We start from the raw sequence: 26594 nt of genomic DNA, 5'->3' as shown, positions 1-26594 counted from the left end.
GTTATAAACAGAAAGCTTCAATGGTTCCCTTCAAAGTCATCTGGGGTTTGTTAGTGGCATGCCAAGTCTGTTCCTTAGATCAGCTAGCAGGCCTGTGCTGTTCTTCCCTTTTCACTACAGCATTATTTTCTCTGCTACAGTAACATGCCTCAGACCACCCTGTACCATGATATTACATATTCATGACTGACAATCATAAAAAGACAGATAATGTAGACTGTTCTTTGGGAGAGTGAAAAGATTTGGTAGGGCAGGAGGATACTGGAATGTCTTTGGCCTTCAGGAACATATCTGCTCAGCTGCCATCACAAAATACCATATCTTGGGGGGCTTAAAACAATAGAAATGTATTTTTCTTACAGTTCTAGAGGCTGGGAAGGCTAAGATCAAGGTGTCAGCTGACTACTTGGTGGGAGCTCTCCCCCTCGCTTATGGCTTATGGATGCCCACTGTGTCCTCATATGGTAAAAAGAGAGAGAGGGAGGAAGGGAGACTGATCTTTGATGTCTCTTCCTCTTTTGGTAAGGACACTAAGTCAATCAGATCAGGGCTTCATCCTTATGATGTTATTTTATCTTAATCATCTCCTTAAAGACTTTGTCTCCAAAACAATCCACATGGGTATGGGGCGGGTAGGTTTCAATTTGGGGGGAACACATTTAATCTATAGCAACCAGTGCAATACATTGGACCTATACCCAGAGATGTGATCATTGGTTCATGTTCAATTTTACCACTTATGGCCATGTGGACTTGGGCAAATTTCTTATAAACCTGGAGTTTCAGTATCATCATCTGACTGATAACACGGAAACAATTACACGTGCCCAGTGAACACACTGGGTTGTGAGGAGGATGGAACTTGACAACTGGTAGGTAGTTCCGTATTTTTGTGCATAAGATTTCCTGAGAAAATGTAAGTGGGACTAACATCCCAAAGATAGACTGGAGAGTTGGAAGGAACTTCTATTTTCTGAACTGTAAAAAGTATTCTGAAATCTCTAAACATCACCTGGTAGGCAGAAATTTTGGCAATATATTCAAGCTTTTTATGCACGTCCCTTTAGTCATTTACTCATTACTGCCTTTTAAATTTCCCAAGTAATATACAAATATGTGTTGCAAAAATACTGATGATACTGAAATAAGCAGCAAAGTTTCTTTTTTTCAGATTTCCTACTCCAAGTCGAAGATAACTATTATCGTCGATCTGGTGTGTTACATTCCATGTGTTGACAAGAATTATGTATATTTCTATACATGTTTCTATAAACTTGTACAAACATAGACTTTTGTGGAAGATATCTTGTTTTCATGTTTGTTCTTTCACTTCTCATTGAATGTGTATTCGTCTTCCTTAAGATTTGCTATTATTATTATTTTTTTGAGTTAAATTTTTGCTATTTTCAACATGTGTTGAGATTTCTGCCCTTATCTGGATTATAGGTTTAAAAGACTATACTTTTTGCAGTATCAAACCAATAATTTTCTCAAATTTTCTACTAATTTTTAGAAAACAATGAAGCAAAACATGCAATTATTTTGATATCTTGGTGCAAACAAACACTGCTGTTCAGACAAAGAGGAAAGCACGGCTGAAGAACTCCCAGCTACCAGGCAGTTTAAAATATTTGTTGGTGGCATCTAACTCCAGCAGAGTAAAGGTAGTTTAAGGATATACATGCATATTGCATAAAAGTGCAAGTTGTTTTAAATTCAACCTCATAACATTTCAGTTTACATGTGATAGTAATTTGTGGAACCATACAGGTATGTTTGTGCAATGGAAGAGAGAGCAGTCTCATTTTGTTAAAAGGCACTTCTTCTGAAAGTGCTTATGAATTTTCCCATATTCATCTCTGTGTGTGAGGTTTTGTCATCTGCCTGAAAGCCTTGTCTCTCTTGCATGTAATAAACAGGTCTTATTTTACAATTCATTACAATTTCACTTAGTCTCCATGATTCACATTAGTCTTTCCAAAGCAACTTGTGCATTTACTCCTAGAAAAGATAATAGGCTTCAGATGAATTTGTTTTTCTTTTTTTTTTTTTAAAGTCACCAACAAAACACTAAAGATATTCCAGTCCTGCTAACAATTTAACTCCGTCCTACTTACCCGCAGCAATACCATCCAGTGCAAAGCAATGTCTTGATGGATCATTCATGGAAAACTAAACTAATTACCATCATTCTAATATTCCTATTTAAATGCATGAAAAACTGATTAGCTGAAGGCAGCCCTATATATAGCAGAAATGGCATCTTCTTAATATTTATGCTAATGTAAAAGACATTTTACACAAAGGTTAGAGGTGACAAATGGATAAGAAATGATCTTAACGTACACATTTGTTTACTTAAAATACTGCATGACATGACTATTACTCCTTGGGAGAGATTTAATTGTCATAGAGGACAAGGTGTGGAGAAATAGATCAGTGTGAAAGTATATATGCATTCGTAGGCACAAATATCTACATATATATTTACAAGATACATTCACACAGAACCACCAACCACTAACAGAGAAGTAGAACACCCACACCTCTAAGCCAGTTTTACAAGTAGAATTTCAGTTCACATTCACCCTGAGGTTGTCACATTTTTTAGTCCAGAGAGAATTTTGATGGAAATTAGAAAAGGTTTAATAATTTAGCTGACTCTGAGCATGATACACCTCTGATATAAAGAAACTAAAACATGTTAAAACGATACCATTTCAAATTGCAGTTACTATCTTAAGCAAGGAATGAAGAAGTGGGCTTATAAATTCAATTTGATTTTTACACTGTCATTTCCACATGACTAATCCGCAGACTGAGTTCTCTCTTCTGCCAGGAATCTAAGCACGCTCCAAGGTGAGACTCCCCAGAAATGATGCATAAGAATGAGCACATCACGGAAGCAGTGCATGAAGAACAAATAAAACATGAAATTACACATGAACTTGAGAGTCACATAAGCAGGCTAAGAATGGGTTACTGTCAATAACGGATTTCAAATAAGCCTCTGATTTAATGACAACAGAAAGCTGGCGTCTGATTGAGGGCAATCAAATACTTCTCTTTTTTTCCACTTCCCACTCACATTTTACATGAAAAGAAAACCTGTGCCGTCACAACATCAGCAGTAGAAAGCTACACAAAAAAATAGAAAGGCTGCTTTCATGAACAATTCTAGTACAACACACGTCCACATCTGGAGTATGGTCAAGTGAACAAATATCCTAGAGTAGCTACTTACTCATCATATTGGTGGACATTTGCTAGTCAGAGCGTTATTTGCTTTTCCCTTAAGTATTCTGATTGTGATTGGCCTGGCCAGCACAACTGTAGCTGAGGAGAAATGTGGCTTTCAGATTTAAATACTGAACACACAACCAAGTGACTCACGCAGGGGGAAATGAGACCACGTGGAAAATGACCCCTACTTTTGTTTCTAAGACAGATGCATCTTTTTAGAGTTTACAGGGGAGAACCTGTGCCCCCCTGATTTTCTCTTCCATTCAGCCCCCACAATGCACTACCGGAAACTTTTTTTGCATCTGAATGCATTCCTTTAGCATCTCACTCTTCATTACTTGGTAGGGTTTTCTGTGTTTTCAAGTCTAAGTGTTTCTGAGATACTTTCAGTCTTTTCTCCAAAGTACTCAAAGTTCTTTCCAGGAAGGTCCTGGTATGGTAAAGTCTCTTTCTTCTTTCTTTCTTTCTTTCTTTCTTTCTTTCTTTCTTTCTTTCTTTCTTTCTTTCTTTCTTTCTTTCTTTCTTTCTTTCTTTCTTTCTTTCTTTCTTTCTTTCTTTCTTTCTTTCTTTCTTTCTTTTTCTTTCTTTCTTTTTTCTTCCTTCCTTCCTTCCTTCCTTCCTTCCTTCCTTCCTTCCTTCCTTTTTTTTCTTTCTTTCTTTCTTTCTTTCTTTCTTTCTTTCTTTCTTTTCTTTTCTTTTCTTTCTAATATTTTATTTATTTATTTGAAAGAGAGAGAGAGAGGGTGAGCAAGCATGAGCAGGGAGGGAGGGGCAGAGGCAGAGGGAGAAGCAGAGTCCCCACTGAGCAGGGAGCCAGATGCGGGGCTTGATCCCAGGACTCTGAGATCATGACCTGTGCAGAAGGCAGACACCCAATCGATTGACAGAGCCACCCAGGTGCTCCTGGTATGACAATGTCTTATTGAATTAATACGGTACCAAAAATGGGAAGGAAGTGAAGTTATTGACTAGAGTCAAAAGATTCTAATTTCTAGGTAAGAGACTAACCAATTGCAGATAGGAAGTTCAGAATAAAACTTTTTTCCCCCTTTCACCCAGAATTGGATATTTTAACCATGGACCCTCTATACTATATTGTAGGGACTGTGAGTTTTCACATTTTGGGAATCCCTTGCAGTAAGATGAGTTGCAAATGGGGAAGGCTGGACTATATGAGTGAATACAGCCCGTGTGTGTGTGTGTGTGTGTGTGTGTGTGTGTGTGTGTGGTTTATGTGACTTGGAACAAGAGTCCATAAACCATAAACTTGCAAAACTTTAATCCATACTGGTCTATTTCCAACTTGCTTGGAAAGACCTTGCTCTGTCCAGTCCACTGCTTAGCTGGGAGTGGAAGTCAAAGGAAAGAAATGTACCCATCTTTTACACATTTCAGTTCCCACAAGGGGATGGAGCAATATGGTCTTATTCTCTCTGACCCTTGGTAATAGCCTGAAGCCAGATCCTGGGATGGCAGCTGTTGTCCTTCGACCCTACCCCTCTCCCCCAGCCCTCCAGATCTCCCTGTGACACTGACCTTTCCTCACGGAGAGGACTCCCACTTCAAGGTAAAGAACATACATTTGCAAGCAAAACACTAGAATCCTGTGTCCTTGGTAACTTGGGCAGGAAAGGAATGTTTGGGATGATGGGAAATATTCATCCTGACCAGAATATATCCATTCTCGTCATTCCTAAGACTTGATCTGCAACACAAGGCAAGGTCCCAAGTTGCTCCAAGTAGCTATACATTTAAAGTGAAATGGAAAGTGAAGTCTCCCGCTAAGTTTAGCTCTCCTGCTGAAATCCTTGGGAGATTATTACTTCCTTCTGGCTATATCAGCACCCCCCCTTTTCCCATACCTATCAAACGGCTTTGAAGTTTCACTTCATTTGAAATATCGTACAGTAAATGCACACAGTGTGCTAACGGGCTGCACGGATTAATGGAGCAAATAGTTGCTTAAATTTAATTTAAAAGTAGTTCAGATAAAGACCTAGAGAATTAGTACTGGGGTTAAGGATGGAGCCTATTGAGGGAAGCCTGGCTGGAGGGGAAAATCCAGGGAGGAGGGGCTGCTTAGCTCTGCCCCTCCACCTTTGATGCAGAGAGGATTCTGTTTAGTGCCTTTGTGCAGTCGAAGGGGATCCTGGCTGAAAGATGAATATGTATGAGCTAATCTCAGATGAATCTGGTATAACCCTAACAGGTATACGGGGAGCAATGGCTACCCTCTGCTCTCGAATCTATGTTGTGAGGTAGATACTGGCAGCTCAGAACAATTGATGAGCTTTTATTACAAATGAAAGAAAACATTTTGTCAAAGCTGTACCATGAGTCTAGGAAAAAGCTTCAAATTCTTTGTCACACACAGATGTATCTATCAACTGTTCTTTACTTAGCCCTTTTGGTGGAGTTCAGTGACCCACCTGCAACTCATTACCCTTTTTACAACACTCTGCAGCAAATTCTTATTCATAATCAGACATCTTATCCAATTCTAGTCGCAAAAATCACTTAAGCAGTCTTAATGAATACGGCATCCTTGGGATTTATGTCTAGTAAAAATTGAAAGTAAAATATTCCTAAGAAGCGACAGTTAACCTAACATTCCCATCCATAATACAAGTCTATAAAATCATAGCTAAGACAATGGGGCTGGGGCCCCACTTGGTTTTTTTCCTCTTTTTCTGTTCTGTTTAGGCTCCTACAGTGGTTCTAGTGACATCAGATTCCCCCCAGTATGTCACACACAGAAATGAAGTCTGCAATACCTTGAGCAATCTTTCGCCATGGTTTCCAGCAGAACGAGAATGAATCTAAAATTTACATCTAATTTAGATTTAGAACTACAAAGGAAGAGGACAGAGTAGTGAGTTACTTTTTTATTTTAGGAAACAAGGAAACACTGTAGAGTAAGAACCTTTTCCATCATTGCTTGGCTTCCATTCCCAGGCTGATGCATGCACAAAAAGTGGCAAACTAGAGAGGCACGTCTGTGAGCAAAGGCCACACAGTGGAAGAACTCAATCTCCCAACACTCTCCAGTTCTTCTAGATGAACTGGAGGCAGTTTATATATCAAAACACAGTGCAAAGTGAGACATGGCAGTGGGGAATCCACTAGAAGGGAACAGAAGATGTTTCCAGGTGGTTGGGTTGAGATTCTCAAATAGTTATCATTACCAGATGATCGTTACAGCACAGCTATGTCCTCTTTTAGGGTTTATTTTCTAGTAATCAAATCAAACCAAACTAACCAACCAGCCAGCCAGCCAGCATAATTTAGGAAAACAACTTTTTATTGGACTGTACTCAAGCAGAAAATTATTACATAGGCCGTATTAAAAGAGCCTGTGGTGTGCCAGAAAAGCATAGCCTCTGCTCCCTTCTAGAAATTTTCTATTTGGAGCAGTGTCTGGCACATCATAGGTACTCCATAAATATATGTTTAGTGGAGGAATGAGTAAAGGAATAACATATTTTAGTGAAACACATTCAACTTAAGTTTTATAAAAAAAAGACATGTATTTTAACTGGCAATCCTCATATGGAGAAATAGATCATTCCCTATAATAGCCAGAACCACAGGATAAATTGTAATTTCTATTTGATTTGATTAAGGAACACTACAACTCTGGAATAAAAAGAAAACAAATTGAGACCCTGTTCATTTTGATTTTCTGTTATTTCTGTGGCTTACTAATAAGCCAATCAATAATATGAATAAATCCCTGCAGTCATTAGTGAGTCTCTTTGGTGAATTTACCAATTTCTTCTTAAGGAAGGCAATTACAGAGTTTAAAACCCATTCAGTCTTCCAGAGAATTCCCCCTTTACTATATTGAAAATCTAAATGGTCCATGCAAGCAGAGGTGACTGCATTCTGAATGTTAGTAGACTTTTTTTGAAGTTAAAATTTTATTTTTAGATAATAGTAGATTCAGATGCAGTTGTGAGAAATAATACAGAGAAACCCTGGCTATCCTTTACCCAATTTTTCCTTAATGGTAACAATTTGTAAAACTGCATGAAGTACAATATCACAACCTAGATATAGACACTGACACGGGCAAGATACAGAACATGTCTGCACCACAAGGATCTTCAGGTTGTCACACCCATCTCCCTCCCACTTCCAGCACCTAACATGCTCTCTATTTCTGAAATTTTGCCATTTCAATGTTACATATAGAGTCATGCAGCATGTAATCTTTTAGGATTGACTTTTTTCATTCAGAATGAGTCTCTGGAGACTCACCCACCTTACCATTTCTATCAGTAGCTTGCTCCTTGTTATTTTTAAGAAGTATTTCATGGTATGGATGTACTGCAGTTTGTTTAACTATTCACTAGGTGACGGACATCTTGGTAGTTTCCAGGTTGTGGCTATTATGAATAAAGATGTTATGATCACTCATGTACAGGTTATTGTGTGAATTTAAGTTTTTATTTCTCTGGAACAAATGCCCAAGGAGCAATTACTGGGTGGAATTGTAGCTGTATGTTTAGCTTTTTAAAGTCACTTGCAAAATGTTTCTAGAGTGACTTTACTATTATATATTCTCTCTAGCAGTTTATGAGTAATCCAGTTTCTCTGCATCTTTGCCAGCTTTTGGAGTTTTCTTTTTCTTTTTCTTTTTCTTTTTTTGCCATTGTGTTAAATGTGTGTAGATAGCTCAATGTGGTTTTAATTTTTCTATTGTTGCTGAACATCATTTCATGTTATCTGGCATCTGGGTATCCTCTGAGGGAAATGTCTCTTCATATCTTTGTCCATTCCTAGTTAAGTCCTTTGTTTTTAATGTTGATTTTTTTTTCAGAATTCTTTATAGGGGCACCTGTGTGGCTCATTTGGTCAAGTGCCCAACTCTTGATTTCTGTTCAAGTGATGGTCTCGGGGTCGTGAGATCGAGTCCTGCATTGGCTCTGTGCTCAGTGAGAAGTCTGTTTAAGATTGTCTCTCTTCTCCCTCTGCCACTCCCTGCCCCTGACTCCATGCTCTCTCTCTCAAAGAAAAGAGTTCTTTACATATTCAAGGTAGTATTCCCTTGTTGGATATATGGTTTGTAAATATTTTCTCCCACTCTGTAGTTTTATTTTCATTTGTGTCATTTCATTAACACAGTCTCTCACAGAATATAAGTTGTTAAGGTTCTCACAGAATATAAGTTGTTAAGGCTGATAATGTCCAATTTACCATTTTTTCCCTTTTAAATATTCTTTCTGCTATCAGAGTTTCCTATTTGAGGGTTTTACCTTTCTATTCTCTGGGCCTGATGACATGGACACAATACCATGTTTCTTGAACCTGTTTTAAGGTAAAGTTTGCTGAACTCTATTTTTTCACCCAAGAAAATGGGGGAGACATATAAACATTTCTGCCTGGCAATGTGCATTTTTTAAAAAGATTCAGTACCTTCCTTCCCCTTAGCTTTAGTGATATATAATTGACATATACTATTGTGTTAAGTTTAAGTTATACAGTAGGATTATTTAAAACACACTTATATTGTGAATAATTACTAAAATTAGTTTAACACTTCCAACACCTCATATAATTACTATTGTTTTTTTCTATGGTGACAATATTTAAGATCTACCTACTCACTTAGCAACTTCCAAGTATATAATACAGTATCATTAACTATAGTCACCATACTGTACATTATAAGTCCCAAACTTAGTTATCTTATAACTGTAAGTTTATACCATTTGATCAACATCTCTTCGTTTTCCCTATCCCAGAGGCCTGCCAACTACCATTCTATTCTATTTCTGTGAGTTTGGCTTTTTTAGATTCCACATATAAGTGATATCATATAATATTTGTCTTTCTCTATCTGACTTATTTCACTTAACCCTCAAGGTCCAACCATGTTATTGCAAAAAAGCAGAACTTCTTTCTTATAGCTGAATAATATTCGATTGTGTGTATGTGTATCATTGGACCCTTATGTTTTCACTTTTTGCCTATTGTGAACAATGCTGCAATGAACATAGGGGTGCAGATATTTCTTTGAGATACTGATTTAATTTCCTTTGGATATATACCAAAAAGTGCAATTGCTGGATCATATGTTAGTTCTATTTTTAATTTTTTGAAGAATGCAGATACTGTTGACTCTAGTGGCTGCATCAATGTACATTCCCAGTAAAAGGGTATAAATGTTCTCTTTTCAACAACACTTGTTATCGCTTATCTTTTTGATATGGCTATCCTAACAGGTGTGAGCTGATATCTCATTGTGGTTTTAATTTGCATTTCCCTGATGATTAGCTGCACACTTTTTTGTGTACCTGTTGGCCATTTGTATATCTTCTTTGGCAAAATGTCTTTTCAGGTCCTCTGCCCAGTTTTTAATCAAGTTACTTGTTTTTACTATTGAATTATATAAATTCCTTGCACATTTATGATATTAAGTTTAAAAAATTTTTTTATTTTATTTTTAAAATTTATTTATGATAGTCACACAGAAAGAGAGAGAGAGAGAGGCAGAGACACAGGCAGAGGGAGAAGCAGGCTCCATGCACCGGGAGCCTGACGTGGGACTCGATCCCGGGTCTCCAGGATCGCGCCCTGGGCCAAAGGCAGGCGCTAAATCGCTGCGCCACCCAGGGATCCCTGATATTAACTTTTTGTCAGATATATGGTTTATAAATATTTTCTCTCATTCCGCAGGTTGCCTTTTAATTTTGTTGATTGTTCCTTTTGCTGTGCAGATTTTTAGTTTGATGTGGTTTCACTTACTAATTTTTGCTTTTGTTGCTTGTGTTTTTGGTGACACAACCAGAAAACTGCTGCCAAGTACAATGTCATGCAGCTTTTACCTCATGTATTTTCTAGGAATTTTATGTTTTAAAGTCATATTTAAATCTATTTTGAGTTCATTTGTGTGTGTGGTATTATAGGGGTCCAATTTCTTTCTTTTGCATGTGATTAGTTTTCCCAGGACCATTTAATTAAAGAGACTATCCTTTCCCCATTGAGTGTTCTTGGGTCCTTTGTCAAATATTAGTTGACTGCATATGTGTGGGTTTGTTTCTGGGCTTGCAATTCTGTCCCATTGATGTATGTGTCTGATTTTCTGCCAGTATCATATTGTTTTGATTACTATAGTATTATAATAAGGGTTGAAATAAGTAAATATGATGCCTCCAACTTAGTTCTTTCTCAAGGCTGCTTTGGCTATTCAGGGTCTTTTGTGGTTCTATATGCATTTTAGGACTATTTGTTCTGTATCTTTAAAAATTGCCATTGGGATTTTGACAAGGATTACACTAATGCTATAGATCACTCTGGGTAGGATGAACATTTTAATAATTTTAATTTTCCCAACTCATGAATGTAGGATACATTTCCATACATTTGTGTCTTCTTTAATTTCTTTCATCAATATACTATAATTTTCAGTGTACAGATGTTTTACCTCCTTGGTTAAATTTATTTCTAGGTATTTTATTGTTTTGATGTTATTCTAAGTAGGATTATTTTCTTTCTCTTTCAGATAGTTTATTATTAGTGTAAGAAAATACAACTAATTTTTGTATGTTGATTTTGTATCCTGAAACATTACTGAAATTATTAGTTCTAACAGACTTTTGGTGGAATCTTTAGGATTTTCTATATAGGAGATCATCATCTGACCTTATTTTCTATATATAAAGTCATCATCTATTATGATCTTCACTTTTGTTGCCTATAGATGTCCACTTGCCCAGTACCATTTCACATCATCTGACCTTATATATAGAATACATACCATTCCTTCTCAATTTGGATGCCCTTTATTTCTTTTTCTTACCTAATTGCTTTGGTTAGGACTTCCAGAACTATGCTGAATAGGAACAATAAGAGTGAACACCCTCATCTTATTCATGACCTCACAGGGGAAACTTTCAACCCTTCACCATTAAGTATCATGTTAATTGTGGACTTGTCATAGGTAGCCTTTGTTTTAAAGTATTTTCCTTCTATATCCAGTTTGTTTAGAATTCTTGTAATCAAAAGGATGCTGAATTTTGTCAAATACTTTTTTGCCATCTTTTGAAATGATCATATAATTTTTATCTTCCATTCTATTAATGCGATGTGTTACATATATTGATCTGTGTAGGTTGAAATATCCTTGCATTCCAGGGAAAAATCTCATTTGATCATAGTGTGTTGGATTTGGTTTGCTAGTATTTTGTTGAGAATTTTTGCATTTGTATTTATCAGGGATACTAGCTAGTATATTTTCTTGTGGTAACTTTCTTTGGTATTGATATAAAGGTAATGCTGGCCTCATAAAACAAGTTTAGGGGTTTCCATTCTCTTAGATTTTTTTGCAGAATTTGAGTATTGATGTTAATTCTTCTTTAAATGTTTGGTAGAATTCACCAGTAAAAAGCAAAGCTTTTCTTTGTTCCTCAAGGAACTAGAAGAAGAACAAACTAAGTCAACGCTAGTAAAAAAAAAAAAAAAAAAAAAAAAAAAAAAAAGGAAATAGTAATTATCAGAGTGGAATACATGAAATAATCTAAAATGACAAATGAAACTAAGAGTTGATATTTGAAAAGGTAAACAAACTACCAAAACTGGAACTGGAAGAAATAGAAAACCTGAACAGGCCAATAACCAGGGAGGAAATTGAAGCAGTCATCAAAAACCTCCCAAGACACAAAAGTCCAGGGCCAGGTGGCTTCCCTGGGGAATTCTATCAAACGTTTAAAGAAGAAACCATACCTATTCTAATAAAGCTGTTTGGAAAGATAGAAAGAGATGGAGTACTTCCAAATTCGTTCTATGAGGCCAACATCACCTTAATTCCAAAACCAGACAAAGACCCCACCAAAAAGGAGAATTATAGACGAATATCCCTGATGAACATGGATGCAAAAATTCTCAACAAGATACAAGCCAATAGGATCCAAAAGTACATTAAGAAAATTATTCACCATGACCAAGTAGGATTTATTCCCAGGACATAAGGCTGGTTCAACACTCGTAAAACAATCAATGTGATTCATCATATCAGCAAGAGAAAAACCAAGAACCATATGATCCTCTCAATAGATGCAGAGAAAGCATTTGACAAAATACAGCATCCATTCCTGATCAAAACTCTTCAGAGTGTAGGGATAGAGGGAACATTCCTCAACATCTTAAAAGCCATCTACGAAAAGCCCACAGCAAATATCATTCTCAATGGGGAAGCACTGGGAGCCTTTCTCCTAAGATCAGGAACAAGACAGGGATGTCCACTCTCCCCACTGCTATTCAACATAGTACTGGAAGTCCTAGCCTCAGCAATCAGACAACAAAAAGACATTAAAGGCATTCAAATTGGCAAAGAAGAAGTCAAACTCTCCCTCTTCGCCGATGACATGATACTCTACATAGAAAACCCAAAAGCCTCCACGCCAAGATTGCTAGAACTCATACAGCAATTTGGCAGTGTGGCAGGATACAAAATCAATGCCCAGAAGTCAGTGGCATTTCTATACACTAACAATGAGACTGAAGAAAGAGAAATTAAGGAGTCAATCCCATTTACAATTGCACCCAAAAGCAGAAGATACCATGGAATAAACCTAACCAAAGAGGTAAAGGATCTATACCCTCAAAACTATAGAACACCTCTGAAAGAAATTGAGGAAGACACAAAGAGATGGAAAAATACTCCATGCTCATGGATTGGCAGAATTAATATTGTGAAAATGTCAATGTTACCCAGGGTAATTTACAAGTTTAATGCAATCCCTATCAAAACACCATGGACTTTCTTCAGAGAGTTAGAACAAATTATTTTAAGATTTGTGTGGAATCAGAAAAGACCCCAAATAGCCAGGGGAATTTTAAAAAAGAAAACCATAGCTGGGGGCATCACAATGCCAGATTTCAGGTTGTACTACCAAGCTGTGGTCATCAAGACAGTGTGGTACTGGCACAAAAACAGACACAGAGATCAATGGAACAGAATAGAGAATCCAGAAGTGGACCCTCAACTTTATGGTCAACTAATATTCGACAAAGGAGGAAAGACTATCCACTGGAAGAAAGACAGTCTCTTCAATAAATGGTGCTGGGAAAATTGGACATCCACATGCAGAAGAATGAAACTAGACCACTCTCTTTCACCATACACAAAGATAAACTCAAAATGGATGAAAGATCTAAATGTGAGACAAGATTCCATCAAAATCCTAGAGGAGAACACAGGCAACACCCTTTTTGAACTCGGCCACAGTAACTTCTTGCAAGATACATCCACGAAGGCAAAAGAAACAAAAGCAAAAATGAACTATTGGGACTTCATCAAGATAAGAAGCTTTTGCACAGCAAAGGATACAGTCAACAAAACTCAAAGACAACCTACAGAATGGGAGAAGATATTTGCAAATGACATATCAGATAAAGGGCTAGTTTCCAAGATCTATAAAGAACTTATTAAACTCAACACCAAAGAAACAAACAATCCAATCATGAAATGGGCAAAAGACATGAACAGAAATCTCACAGAGGAAGACATAGACATGGCCAACATGCACATGAGAAAATGTTCTGCATCACTTGCCATCAGGGAAATACAAATCAAAACCACAATGAGATACCACCTCACACCAGTGAGAATGGGGAAAATTAACAAGGCAGGAAACAACAAATGTTGGAGAGGATGTGGAGAAGGGGAACCCTCTTGCACTGTTCGTGGGAATGTGAACTGATACAGTCCCTCTGGAAAACTGTGTGGAGGTTCCTCAAAGAGTTAAAAATAGATCTGCCCTACGACCCAGCAATTGCACTGCTGGGGATTTACCCCAAAGATACAGATGCAATGAAACGTCGGGACACCTGTACCCCGATGTTTCTAGCAGCAATGTCCACAGTAGCTAGACTGTGGAAGGAGCCTTGGTGTCCCTCGAAAGATGAATGGATAAAGGAGATGTGGTTTATGTATACAATGGAATATTACTCAGCCATTAGAAATGACAAATACCCACCATTTGCTTCGACGTGGATGGAACTGGAGGGTATTATGCTGAGTGAAATAAGTCAATCGGAGAAGGACAAACATTATATGGTCTCATTCATTTGGGGAATATAAATAATAGTGAAAGGGAATAGAGGGGAAGGGAGAAGAAATGGGTAGGAAATATCAGAAAGGGAGACAGAACTTGGAAGACTCCTAACTCTGGGAAATGAACTAGGGGTGGTGGAAGGGGAGGAGGGCGGGGGGTGGGGGTGACTGGGTGGCGGGCACTGAGGGGGGCACTTGACGGGATGAGCACTGGGTGTTATTCTGTATGTTGGCAAATTGAACACCAATAAAAAATAAATTTATTATTAAAAACAAAACAAAACAAACAAACAAAAAAACCAAAATAGACAAACCTTAAGCTAGACCTATCCAGAGAAAAAGAGAGAGAACTCAAATAAATAAAGAAATGAAAGAGGAGATATTACAATTGATACTGTAGAAATACCAAAGATCATAAGAGACCACTATGAACAATTATCACCAACAAATTGGACAAACCATAAACTCTCAGGCAGGCATGTCTGGTGCCTGGATTCAGGGGGATGGGTCTGTAGCTTAAGTTCACTGGGGTTGGCCTGGCACTTGCATATGTGATGGTAGACCTGGAACCTGGGTCCACGTGTTTGGGCTTGGATCATGGGCCCATGGGTGCTGACCCAATGCTGGGGCAGGCTGGGAGCCTCAGTTCAGAGGAATCACCCTGGAGCCTAGGACTTTGGGATGACTGCCTGAAGGTTGAGTCTGTGGGAGCTAGCCTGTAGGCTGAGACCCCTAGGGCCAGTTTAGTGTTAGGCAGACCAGAAACTTTAGTCTACAGAATCCTTCCTAGAGCCTGAAACTGTAGGAGCTGGGGCAGGCTGGAACTAGTCTAGAGACTAGGACCCTGAATACTGGGCTGGCACTGGGGAGAGCCAGGGGCTTGTATTTTTGGAAGCTGGTTTGGCGCTGGTGTGGGGCTGTTAGGGTCTATAATGAAATTAGACGCTCACTTCATTCTCCTTCCCCTATGGGGAAGTGTACACTTCCCCCATAGAAGTGTATTTCTCTTCATGCTGAGCTGTATGGGCTTGGAGAGGTGATAGCGGTAATGTGTCTTTTCTTATTTCTGTGCTCCACTCAGGTACTATAATTCCTACTTCTTGTGCATGGATATTGTTCAAATTGATATTTCTTGGAGGAGATATGTACTAGATGTTCCTATACTGTCATCTTGCTGATACCACTCTCCCCTATTTTTCCTTTTATAGATTGTACTTTTGGTGTCAAATCTAAGAATTTATTGCCTAGATTTAGATGCCAAAGATTAACTCTCTCATTTTTTTTTTTCCTTAAAAATTTAGTTACGGGGATCCCTGGGTGGCTCAGTGGTTTAGTGCCTGCCTTCAGCCCAGGGCGTGATTCTGGAGTCCCAGGATCGAGTCCCATATCGGGCTCCCTGCATGGAGCCTGCTACTCCCTCTGCCCGTGTCTCTGCCTCTCTTTCTCTCTGTGTCTCTCATGAATAAATAAATAAAATCTTTAAAAAAATAATAACTTAGTTACATTTTCCATTGAAGTTTGTAATCCATTTGAGTTACCTTTATATAGGATATTATGAGTCCTCAATCTAGCTATGTTCACTTTTGTTGCCTATGGATGTCCACTTGCCCAGTATCATTTCTCAAAAGGGCTATCATTCCTGTGTTGAATTGCTTTTTCATCTTGTCAAATTCAATGGGTCATGTGCGAGTCCTATTTCCGGGTTCTGATCCATTGGTCAGTGTGTCTGTGAGGAGACATCATTGCTTTATTCATGATCTTAGGAGAAAAATATTCAGTTTTTCACTATTAAGCAAAATTTTAGCAATAAATTTTTTGTAGATGTTTTTAATCAAATTGAGGAAATTGTGGACATTTCCTTCTCTTCCTATTTTCCTGGGAGGATTTTTTTTTTCTTGGAATCAAGAATAGGTGTTGAATTTTATCAAATGCTTTTCTGCATTGTCATTTTTCTTTTCAGGTAATTTTTCTTTAATCTGCTGATATGTTGGATTTTATTGAACTAGTCTTATATCTCTAGAATAAGTCCTAATTGACCATGGAGTATAATTAATTTTATATTGCTCAATGCTATTTGTTACTATCTTGTTATGGTTTTTTACATCTATATTCATGAGAAATATTGGTCTGTAATTTTCTTTTTTGAATCATCTCAGTTTGTTTTTGGTATCAAGATAACACTAGGTTCACAAGATGAATTGCAAAATGTTTCCCCTCTTATATTTTCTGGAAGAGATTCTGAGGAATTAATGTTTGGTATAATTCCCCACTTAACCACCCAGACCTGGGCAGGCTGGCTGGTTGGCTTTCTTCCTTTCTTCTTTTTTTGAAGCTTTTATTTTAAATGATAGATTTAATTTTCTTAATAGTTTTAAACATTCAACTAGATTCACTTATGTTGCCTAGGGATTTCATAGTGGGTGAACTGTGGTAGATTTTGTTTTTCCCTCCATGCAGCCCAGGAGGGACCAAATTGTGGCAGGTCTAAGACGCTGCCCCAAACACCTGGCCAGGACGACAGAGGCCCACAGGGGCCCTAGGAGGGCTGGCATGCCCACCAAAACCTCCTCATCCAAACTGGCTGGTAGGAAGGCAGAGACTGAGAGCTAGAGGTGGGGTGGAGACACTGAGATCCTGCCTGAGTTTTTATTCCCCTCAAAACCGTCACTCTATTTATTTCATTGTAAACTATTTATCAATAAAGGTTTTTTCCCCCTCACAAAACAAAAACAAAAACAAAAACAAAACAACAGCAACAAAATGAACTCAGTCACTGGCCTATTTTGTCTAAATTGTCAATTTTATGTATATAGAGTCTTTTGAAGCATTTCCTTGCTGTTCTTCTGTTGCTTGCAGTTATTATGGGCTGTACTGTCCTACAGAATTCATATATTGAAGTTCTAACTCTCAGAATCTTGAATGTGATCTTATTTGGAGATAGGGTCTCTAAAGAGGTAATAAAGTGAAGTACTTAGGTTAACCTTAATCCAATATGACTGGTATCCTTATAAAAAGGAGGTTTGTTTGGATACAGAGATATGTGTAGAGGGAGGACACCCATCTACAAGCAAGAAAAGAAGTGTGGATCAGATTCTTCCTGATTTTTGGACTTCCAGCCACCAGTACTGTGAGAATAAACCTCTACTGCTCAAGCCTCAGTCTATGGTAGGAGACATCGTTGCCTATGGTACTTTGTTAGAGCAGCCCTAGCAAACTAATACAGAGGGTCTTTATAGATAATCTACATTTTCATTCTTGATACCAATCATTTGTGTCTTCTTTTTTCTTTGTTAATTTTTATCAATTTTATATTTGCAAAGAATAGCTCTTTATGGATTTTCTATACTAGTTTTCTGCTTTCAAATTCATTGGCTTTTGGCTTTGTTATATCCTTTTTTTCTGCTTGCTTTGAGTTTATCTTGCTCATTCTCCCCCTAAATTATTGAGGAGGGATAATTTGATATATTGTGTTTTCATTTTCATTCAGTTCAATGTATTTTTAAAAATTTCCCTCTTTGACTCATAGATTTAGAAGCATTTGGTTTCCAAGTGTTTGAAGATTTTCCTGTTTTCTGTATGTCATTTACTTCTAGTTTTACTCCATTGAGGTCAGGGGAAATACTGTATAATTTTAATTCTTTTAAGTTTGTTGAGGTTTCTTTTATGGCCCATGTTATGTCTATCTTGATGTAGGTTCATTCTGTGGACACTTGAAAAGAATTGCTATTGTTGGCTGGACTGTCCTATAAATATCAATTTGATTCTGTTGGTTGATGGTATTGTTGAGTTCTCTTATATCCTTGCTAATTTTCTCTCTAGTTGTTGTAGCACTTGTTGAGAGTGGTAGCAAATTCTCCAACTATAACCATAGATTTGTTGATTGTTCCTTTCAGTTCAGTTATATCTCCACATATTTTGCATCTTGCAGATCTTTTAGCTGGAAGCCACATTATTATACTGGATCCCTGTTGGTGTGGTGTTAAGGTATGGGGAAGAGGAAGTCTTCTATAATCTTATTAAATCTCAGTCTTTTAGTGGACGAGGTTGTGCCTCTCAAAAGTGTTTCGTAGCTTCCCTCCTCCTTCAGCTTTAGGTGAGATAGGAAGTAGAGGAAGCTGCTGTTGTCTAATACATCCAAGAGTAAAACAGAGCAATTGTTGTCTAAAAGATTTTTTTCCCTTTCTTAGCCCTTTGGCAACAGAGAGCAGGCTTTTGTTGAGGCTGTTTTTATCTGCACCTATTGGTGTTTCCAGATTGCTGGCGTCTTCAACAATAAATCTTGGACATATGAGGGGGGAAAAATTCAGCAAACTTACTGCTATGCTATTCCTTGGGTCCTCAAATCCATAGCTAATCTGTTTTCTTCATCACCTTTCTGAGTCTTCTTATGTTTGTTTTATAAATGTGTCTGGAGTTTTTAGCTATATTTAGCAGAAGGAAAATGGAGAAGTATATTTACTCCATCTTTCCATAAGTGGAAATCTTCCTGCGATTAAATTTTTTTAAGATCCTAAATATCCATGCCCTGGCTGAAAACAGATTAGACATCTCTTCTGTTATTATATTATTATGAAAAGCCTATTTAGAAAATTGGAAGTTTTGAAATTTTATCACTTGATAATATCACTGTCCTCCTAATTGACTTACTTAGTAGCTTTTTTTTAAGATTAAAAAAAAATTTGAGACAGTGTGAATGAGATGAAAGAGATCATAGAGGGAGAGGAAGAGAGAGAAGCAGACTCGATGCTGAGCATGGAGCCTGATGTGTGGCTCGATCCCGGGATGACCCCAGATGAAGGCAGATGCTTAACTGACTGAGCCACCCAGGCGCCCCTAGTAGTGTATCTTTTAAATAAGGTACAGTTGTATTGTATAGTAATCCTCTACCTTTTAAGTTAACACAGAAGTTAATTTAAACTTGACCATCCCCTCCCAGAAGTTAATAGTACTGTACACAGTTCATACATCATTATACTTTATAATGTGTCAATAAACAAATTTGGAAAGGCATTTGTTCAATAAAGAACTAATTAATTACAGCTGATTTTGATCCTTAAGAAATAAAGAAATACATAAACTGTAGGAATGGTAGTTCTATTACTGATCATATAGACTGTGCCTAGTACAGTGCCTGGCATACAGTATATACTAAATGAATGAATAAATGAAGATGGTATTGGGAATTTAATGAAGGTATTTTTTCCTCTGAAATAACAAAATTTTTGTACTAAGATGTATATAGAAAATCTAAAAGCATCTAAGGGGAATTTATAATTATATATAGAAATGTAGTTTTTGCAGCCACACATAAAGTGTTTTCGGTTATAAAGCCTCAGATTTATTCTTTCTGTAGTAGATACACAGAAATTTTTGAAATTATTTTATTTTATTTTATTTTATTTATTTATTTTGAAAATTTTTTAAATCAAAGAATCTTTGCTTCTTTTACATCATCCAAAATATGAGAAAATTAACAATCACAAACCTAGCTCTCCTCTATCTACAATAAAAGTCAGTTAATGGTTAAACTTCTTGAGCTCCCTGAGAATTATTTTATTTCAAAAGATGTTCAAGGGTATGGTCATTGTCAGAAAACTGCTCTTTTTTTAACTAAACAAATTCCTTTTCTCCTGCTCTGCTATCCAAGTCTCAGGATAAAGTGTTTCCAAGCAGGGCAGATCTCAAGCTGGGCTTCATCTGAGCGCCGTGGATCAAGCTTAATTGATGGGCAGAGAATAAGTAGAAAAGCAGGCCCTGGCCCAACCAACACAAATTTTCCTGCCCAGTTATCAAATGCCAGCTAAGTTCATTTACATTCTTCATGTGCACAGTTATAGTTGCTAAAATCACTTACATTTAGATGTGCAACATAAAGGAAACTTCTGATGGATGCAAATGTTCTGGGTAAAAGAAAGGTCTCTGACTGCAAGATGTTCATCTGGTTTAGCTGAATACTTACAGAAGATGAAGGAGAGCTGTATGGAAAATCTTGGCTTTCTTCCCTATGGACAAAGTCAAGATTTTCCAGTCTTGCCTGGCTCTCTACTGCCTTAGGTCTTTAATATCATCTTTTCTGTTGATATCTTTTTTGGCTACACTGCTTAAGATTTTACCCACCCTTTTCCCCTCAACACAAAAATATAAACTTATTCCCAAGTTCCTTTCCCTAATTTTTCTTCATAACATTTACCATTATTTTGCATGTTGTATGATTTGTCCATTTATGGTGCATATCATCTATCTTACTCTGCTGGAATGCTGACCCTATGAAGGCAGGGTTCTGTTTTCTTTGTTTACTGCTATATCCTCAACTGGCCTTGTGCATAGTAGGTGCTCAACCAATATCACAGAATGATGGTTGGATGAATTATCAAGGAAAAAGATAACTGTCACAAATAGTTGGACCATCAGAATGATGATTGCCAATTGTACAATTTAGTTGGTTTTAATCATAGAGGAAGCTTTGACAGAGGGAGAAAGCACTAGGCTGAGGATAAGGCAAGCCTAGGTTATCACTCTGTTATCTGAGCAGGTCACATGGCTTCTCTGGGTGTGAATTTCTTGTCTTTAAACAAGGAGACTAGGATAGAAGATCTCTAAAGCATCCTCCAACTCCATCATTCAGGTGTTTGTTTTTTATTTCATAGTTTGTGAGAGACTCTAAGTCCAGAGTCTCAGTGAAAATAAAAATGGTTTCATTATGGTGAAATGGTTTCATTTCACCATAATGAATATGAAACCATAATGAAACCATAATGAATGGTTTCATTATGGTCCCTCTATTGATTATTTCATTATTTTTCACTTATTATATATCATAGAGTATGCTGACACAAGTTAAATCACAAAAAATAGGCCAAAATAAAAAAGCATAAGGTAGTTTAAAAAAGAGTCAACAATAAAAAAGAAGGGAGGTACCTGGATGGGTCAGCCAGTTAAATGCCTTTGGCTCAGGTCCTGATCCCAGAGTCCTAGGATGGAGACCGCATCTGACTCCCTGCTCAGCAGGGGGCCTGCTGCTTCCACTCTCTCTACCCCTCCTCCTGCTTGTGCTCTTTCTCTCTCTCACTCTCTCTCTCTCTCAACAAATAAATAAATAAAAATAAAATAAAATAAAATAAGAGGAACAAAATAGAGCAAAGAAAAAAGAGAATAAAAGTGGAGGTGGGGACCATTCTGTTGCATAAAAGGAACCACATAGAAAGGACTATATCGTCAAGAGAGATGGATTTCTAACAATGTATGCTGATCACAATCACATAATGAATTGTGATTTACAACATGAGTTTTGCAAATAGACTTGGTGCATTGAATTGTTCTAACAGGTCATGTTTTTAAATGACTTCTGAATCTTTAATAATAATAAAAAAACCTTAACATGTGGACCTTGAGATTACTGCCTTGCCATAAAACAAGGAGATTTCACTTCCTTAAAATGAATTATTCTCTGGGAGCCACTGTAATGCCTGTGGAGCACTATTCACACCAATTCTCTTTCTTTACACATTTTTTGCTCTTCTCCAATCATAAGTCATTGCACCAATGGAATTTCCACTTCTCCAATCATAAGTCATTGCACCAATGGAATTTCCACTTGTCCATTTCCATGGACATATTTACTGTCACTTTTTATAAAAAGACTATATGTTTTCAGCCATGACAAGAGACCAGCTGGCTAATTTAGAGTGCCTGCTGAACATTTGAGGAAAAGTAATCATTTTATTTTTCACTGGCATATTTAGAAGGCACATGCTGAATATGAATGATTAGAAATACAAAAATTGTACAGATGTATGGGGGGGTATCCAAATGTTGTCATAGGAATTGCACAGCAATCCTCTTCATGACTCTGGTGATGAGACTAAAGCAATTCAGAAACACTTATTTTTTAAGCAACAAAGGTTGGTTAAAACTGATTATATGGTAGTTTACATTTTTAAAAGGATATTGTTACTGTCAATAATTGTGTCTTCTTAAAAATTTTATTAATTAATATGAGTTCTAAAAATAAGAGTATAATTGTTAGTAAACATGGTCAGCAATGATTATTATTGATTATTCAGCAATCCAATGTGTGAAATTTCATTATTGTAGCATTCACATCCTTGGTGTTTAGTTTCAGAATCTAATTCAAAAATTAGGAATCCAATATCATGTCTCCAGGTACAAAATCATAATATGATTCCAGTGCAAAATTAAAATGCTAAATTTTACTTAAATTTATTTTATTTTATTCTTTTCAATTTCTATTTTTAATGTTATAAATAAAAATATTACTGAAATGATGTGTGCTTCTATGATGTAAATAAACAAATATGCATGCATTGGAGAGTGCACGATCAAAATTACACAGCAGTAAAAAAGCAAGGCTACTGCTCTAGAAAACAGTAAGTCTGAAAGACTGTCATTTCTATTTGCTGCCAATTACTAGAACATATTTAACTTACCAAATACTTTTTATGAGACAGACATTATGCTAGGCATAGTGTGTAGAATTACTAATAGTAAAATAGATGGCCTAGGGTTTAACAAACTATACACCATAAAATGAACTCAATTGAAATAATATAGTGTAGGGACTAGCATGTCACTTCTCCAGAGAACTTATTATGTGGCCATCCGAAATATATGAGACTCCTAAAGCCAGCAAAATCAGGCTGCTGTGGTGCCAAAATAAATGCCTTCAATTCCTATGCATTTTAAAATAGTTGTATCTTAGGTTCTGGCTCACAATGTCTTCTAATGAGCCTGATTGTCTAGCTTCCGAGAATACTAGGGACAACAAGTCAGAAGCGGTTAGAGGGTATAAAAAATAGGGGATCAGTAATAGGAGGAAGCAGTGACAGCTGAAAAGTAAAGGAAAACTTAAAAATAACCCCCCAACTGTTATCTCATAGCATGTTAAAAAATTAACTAGAAAGAGATGATATCTATACATGAAAACTAAACTATAAAAGCTTTAGAAGAAAACATAAGACAAAGTCTTTGTGCCTCTGGTATAAGCAACTAGTTTTTTAGATGTGATACAAAAGCATGAACCATAAAAGAAAACTTTGATAAATTAGACTTACTCAAAATTTAAAACTTTGCTCTTTGAAAGGCACCATTAAGAAAATGAAAAAGCAGGGCAGCCCAGGTGGCTCAGTGGTTTAGCGCCGCCTTTGGCCCAGGTCAAGATCCTGGAGACCGGGGATCGAGTCCCACGTTGGGCTCCCTGCACAGAGACTGCTTCTCCCTCTGCCTGTGTCTCTCCCTCTCTCTCTCTGTGTCTCTCATGAGTAAATAAATAAAATCTTTAAAACAAAATGAAAAAGCAAAACATGGAAGAAACAAATCCACCATACGTATATCTGACAAAGGGCTCATCAACAGGAGCTATTAAAAAAAAAAAAAGTTTTTCCAGCTCAGTAATAAGAAGCAAAACACTCCAGCTAAAATGACAATGGCTCTGAACTCACATTTTACAACAGGAAATATAAGAATGGCAAATAAGCACATGAAAAGATGCTCAATATCAGTATCAAGAGTGTACAAATGAAAACCACCATGATATATTAATATACATCCTTAGAATGGCTGGACTTTTTTTAAAAAAAGCTAATCATACCAAGTATCAGTGAGGATGTAAAACAACTAAAACTCTCATCAATGCTAATGGGAATGTAAAATGGTGCAGCTACTTTAACAAAAGTTAAACATAAAATTACCAGACAATCCAGCAATTCCAATCCTAGACATCTGCCCCCCCAAAGTAAAACATGTCCATTCTAACTCAGTCTGAAATTCCAGGAAGCAAGGTGTACCATAAATAGCCAATGCCTCACATACTACTTAATACCTGGAAGATACTCCTAAGCAGGCTTTAATTGAAGGATGATGACTAATTAATGGTATGCTCTAAGATTGAGCACGAAAGTGTATGGTATGTTACAATGACTTACATTTTTGCTTTTGTTTTTAAGCTGTGCACCCCATTCATCAGTAGAAACCTTATAAGAAATCCCAGTAGGTAAGACAGATGAACCAAATTCTGCCCTGCCAGCCTACCCTTCGTAACCTCCAGTTGCAAACAATGAAGATCTCCACATGCAGTTGGCAGGACTAACAGGAGTCATGAAGGATTGGCAAGCACCTGGGGAGCTCACAGGGGGAATGGCTAGACTGATTAGAGTAGGAATTACACATGGAACAACAGGGCAGAGCCTGGGCACATGGAATGGGGTTTGGTAGTAAAGTGTCTTTCAAACCTACTCCTTGACTTCCTGCTTCCTCTTTAGGTATTATTTTACCTCCCAAAGTCTAAAACTTCCCTGTAGCACTTCTCTGAGCCTTCTGACTATCCTGAGAAGAGGAAATTTATGCTGATCTCATGCTTTCATGGCACTACTGTCCTTCATCAACGCAAAAATGCCAAAAATTGTAAGACACACCATTATTTTATGCAGCACTAAAATAAAAAGTGTTACCAATTAAGTACAGCATGGTGTTCTCTTGTCACTTAGAAGTCTTATTTTAACCTACCAGAATGAGCTCTTCCAGGGTCATTTACACATAGAAGACATGTGACTGGTGATCATGATCTTGACTTCTTCAATACTTTTAGCATTGACAACTTATTTCAAGAACACCATGGTTTAAATAGCATAACCTCGTAGTCTCCACTTTTCCCTGATTGAATGGCATGTTGCAGGAAGTTAGATGGCTTCTGTTCAAAGTCAGGCAGAAGTTCAATGGAAGTCCAACGCTTTAATGCTAAGTTCTACACAATGAATGAATCAGTAATACTGCCTCTTATTGCTTTGACATTTCTTTCATCTTGTGGCAGATTGTATTTTTCAAATACAGCTGCAACAGTAGCTCCAACCCATATGCTCTTCTAGGATTTTGCTCCCCAATCAAAAGGTGACGTTAACTTCCCTCTCATTGAATCTTGGCTGTCTTCTGACTTGCTTGTAGCCAACAGAATGCCTCAGAAGTGACGCTGCACAACTTCTGAAGCAGGATTGTGAAGGTGTTTTGGCTTCCATCTTGCTCACTGGACTACTCATTGTGAAAACCGTTAACTGCCACATAAATAGTTCAACTGTCTCATGGGCGTCAAAACATTATAAAGCCCAAAGTAGCCCATGGAGAGAAATTACAGGGAGAAGCTCTTTTACTACATGAAATGAGAAAGATGACAGACTCACCTCCAGGTGCTTTGGCTTGCTCCCATCCCAGCTCTAGTTTCCTTGTGACTGAAACTGCATGACAGCCCTTGAACCAGAACCACCTGGGCGAACCCTTCCTGAATTCCTGCCCCACTGAGCCTCTGAGAGACAATAAAACAATGTGTTGCTTTAAGTCCTTTGGTTTGGGGGCTGATTTGCTACATAGCAAGAGATAACTAGAATACATCTATTCTTAGGGATCTGGCAATTTCACCCACTTTTAGTTGAATTGATTGGTTTGTGCTGTGCATTCCTTTTTCAGGTATCTCAGTAACAAAATATAAGTAGCTGCATCTACTTGTGGATAGTTTATGTAAAGTATTGGAGTTGCTGCTTCACAAAAAATATGAACTTGTGGCCATTTTTACTTAATTAACATAAATATCTGCTTCACTAACATATATGGTTGATAAATACATATTGAAATTATAGGGTACTTTTCAAGAAGATACTTTGAATGGCACATACAAATTTATATCTGTAGTATCCTCAGTGAACACAATCTAGTGGAAGTGAAGACAATTCGAACCCCCATGGCCACGTTCAAGATTGTACAGACAATCACAACCAAGTTATGACAACTACCTGGTCATTGCTGAAAAAGGATGTCATTCATACTAAGAAACATCCGAATTTTAAGATGTTAAAATGTGAAATTTTGGAATTAGAATAAATGAAGTATGGCATCCTCTGTGCCTCACTCATGGCAGGTATCATATATAATTGTTTTGCTTTGTATTTTAAGCAAATATACCCGTGTTATAAGTGCTACTTGGATCGGTCTGTTTACTTCCATATCTCTAACAGTTCCAAACTTCCTGTCATGCACGCTGCTTTGCTATAGGTGAATCAAATCATTCATTCTTCAATTCATTCATTCTTCTTCTTCTTCTTCTTCTTCTTCTTCTTCTTCTATGAAGACCTCAAGTCCTCACATCTGGTTCTGAGACTTGCTCAACAATTTTTGCTTATTTCTGTCTGGCTCCGAGGTTCATTTCCTACTGTAACTATTCCAAATCTATCCTGTTCTTAATTTCCCAAATACATTCCCACCAACTTGAGAATTGATAAGTAAGAAGACC

The 26594-nt window shown here is 37.2% G+C and overlaps 1 protein-coding gene across 4 annotated transcripts in view; it reads right to left on the bottom strand.

Moving 5' to 3' along the window:
• LOC144313251 (uncharacterized) overlaps window positions 1-26594 on the bottom strand; it is a 270639-nt gene that overhangs the window by 57682 nt on the left and 186363 nt on the right. Inside the window, exon 1 of one of the 4 annotated variants that reach the window (XR_013378975.1) lies at window positions 4780-8447. The exons of the other annotated variants lie outside the window; for them this stretch is intronic. The gene's annotated coding sequence lies outside the window, so the exon portion shown is untranslated. Of the gene's footprint in view, window positions 1-4779; window positions 8448-26594 lie in introns of those variants that run through there. 4 annotated transcript variants of the gene reach the window in all.

The sequence above is a fragment of the Canis aureus genome, chromosome 1 (genome assembly GCF_053574225.1).
Source record: "Canis aureus isolate CA01 chromosome 1, VMU_Caureus_v.1.0, whole genome shotgun sequence".
NCBI lineage: Eukaryota > Metazoa > Chordata > Mammalia > Carnivora > Canidae > Canis > Canis aureus.
The sequence above is the reverse complement of the archived record's forward strand: the minus strand, read 5'-3'. Positions and strand labels throughout refer to the sequence as shown.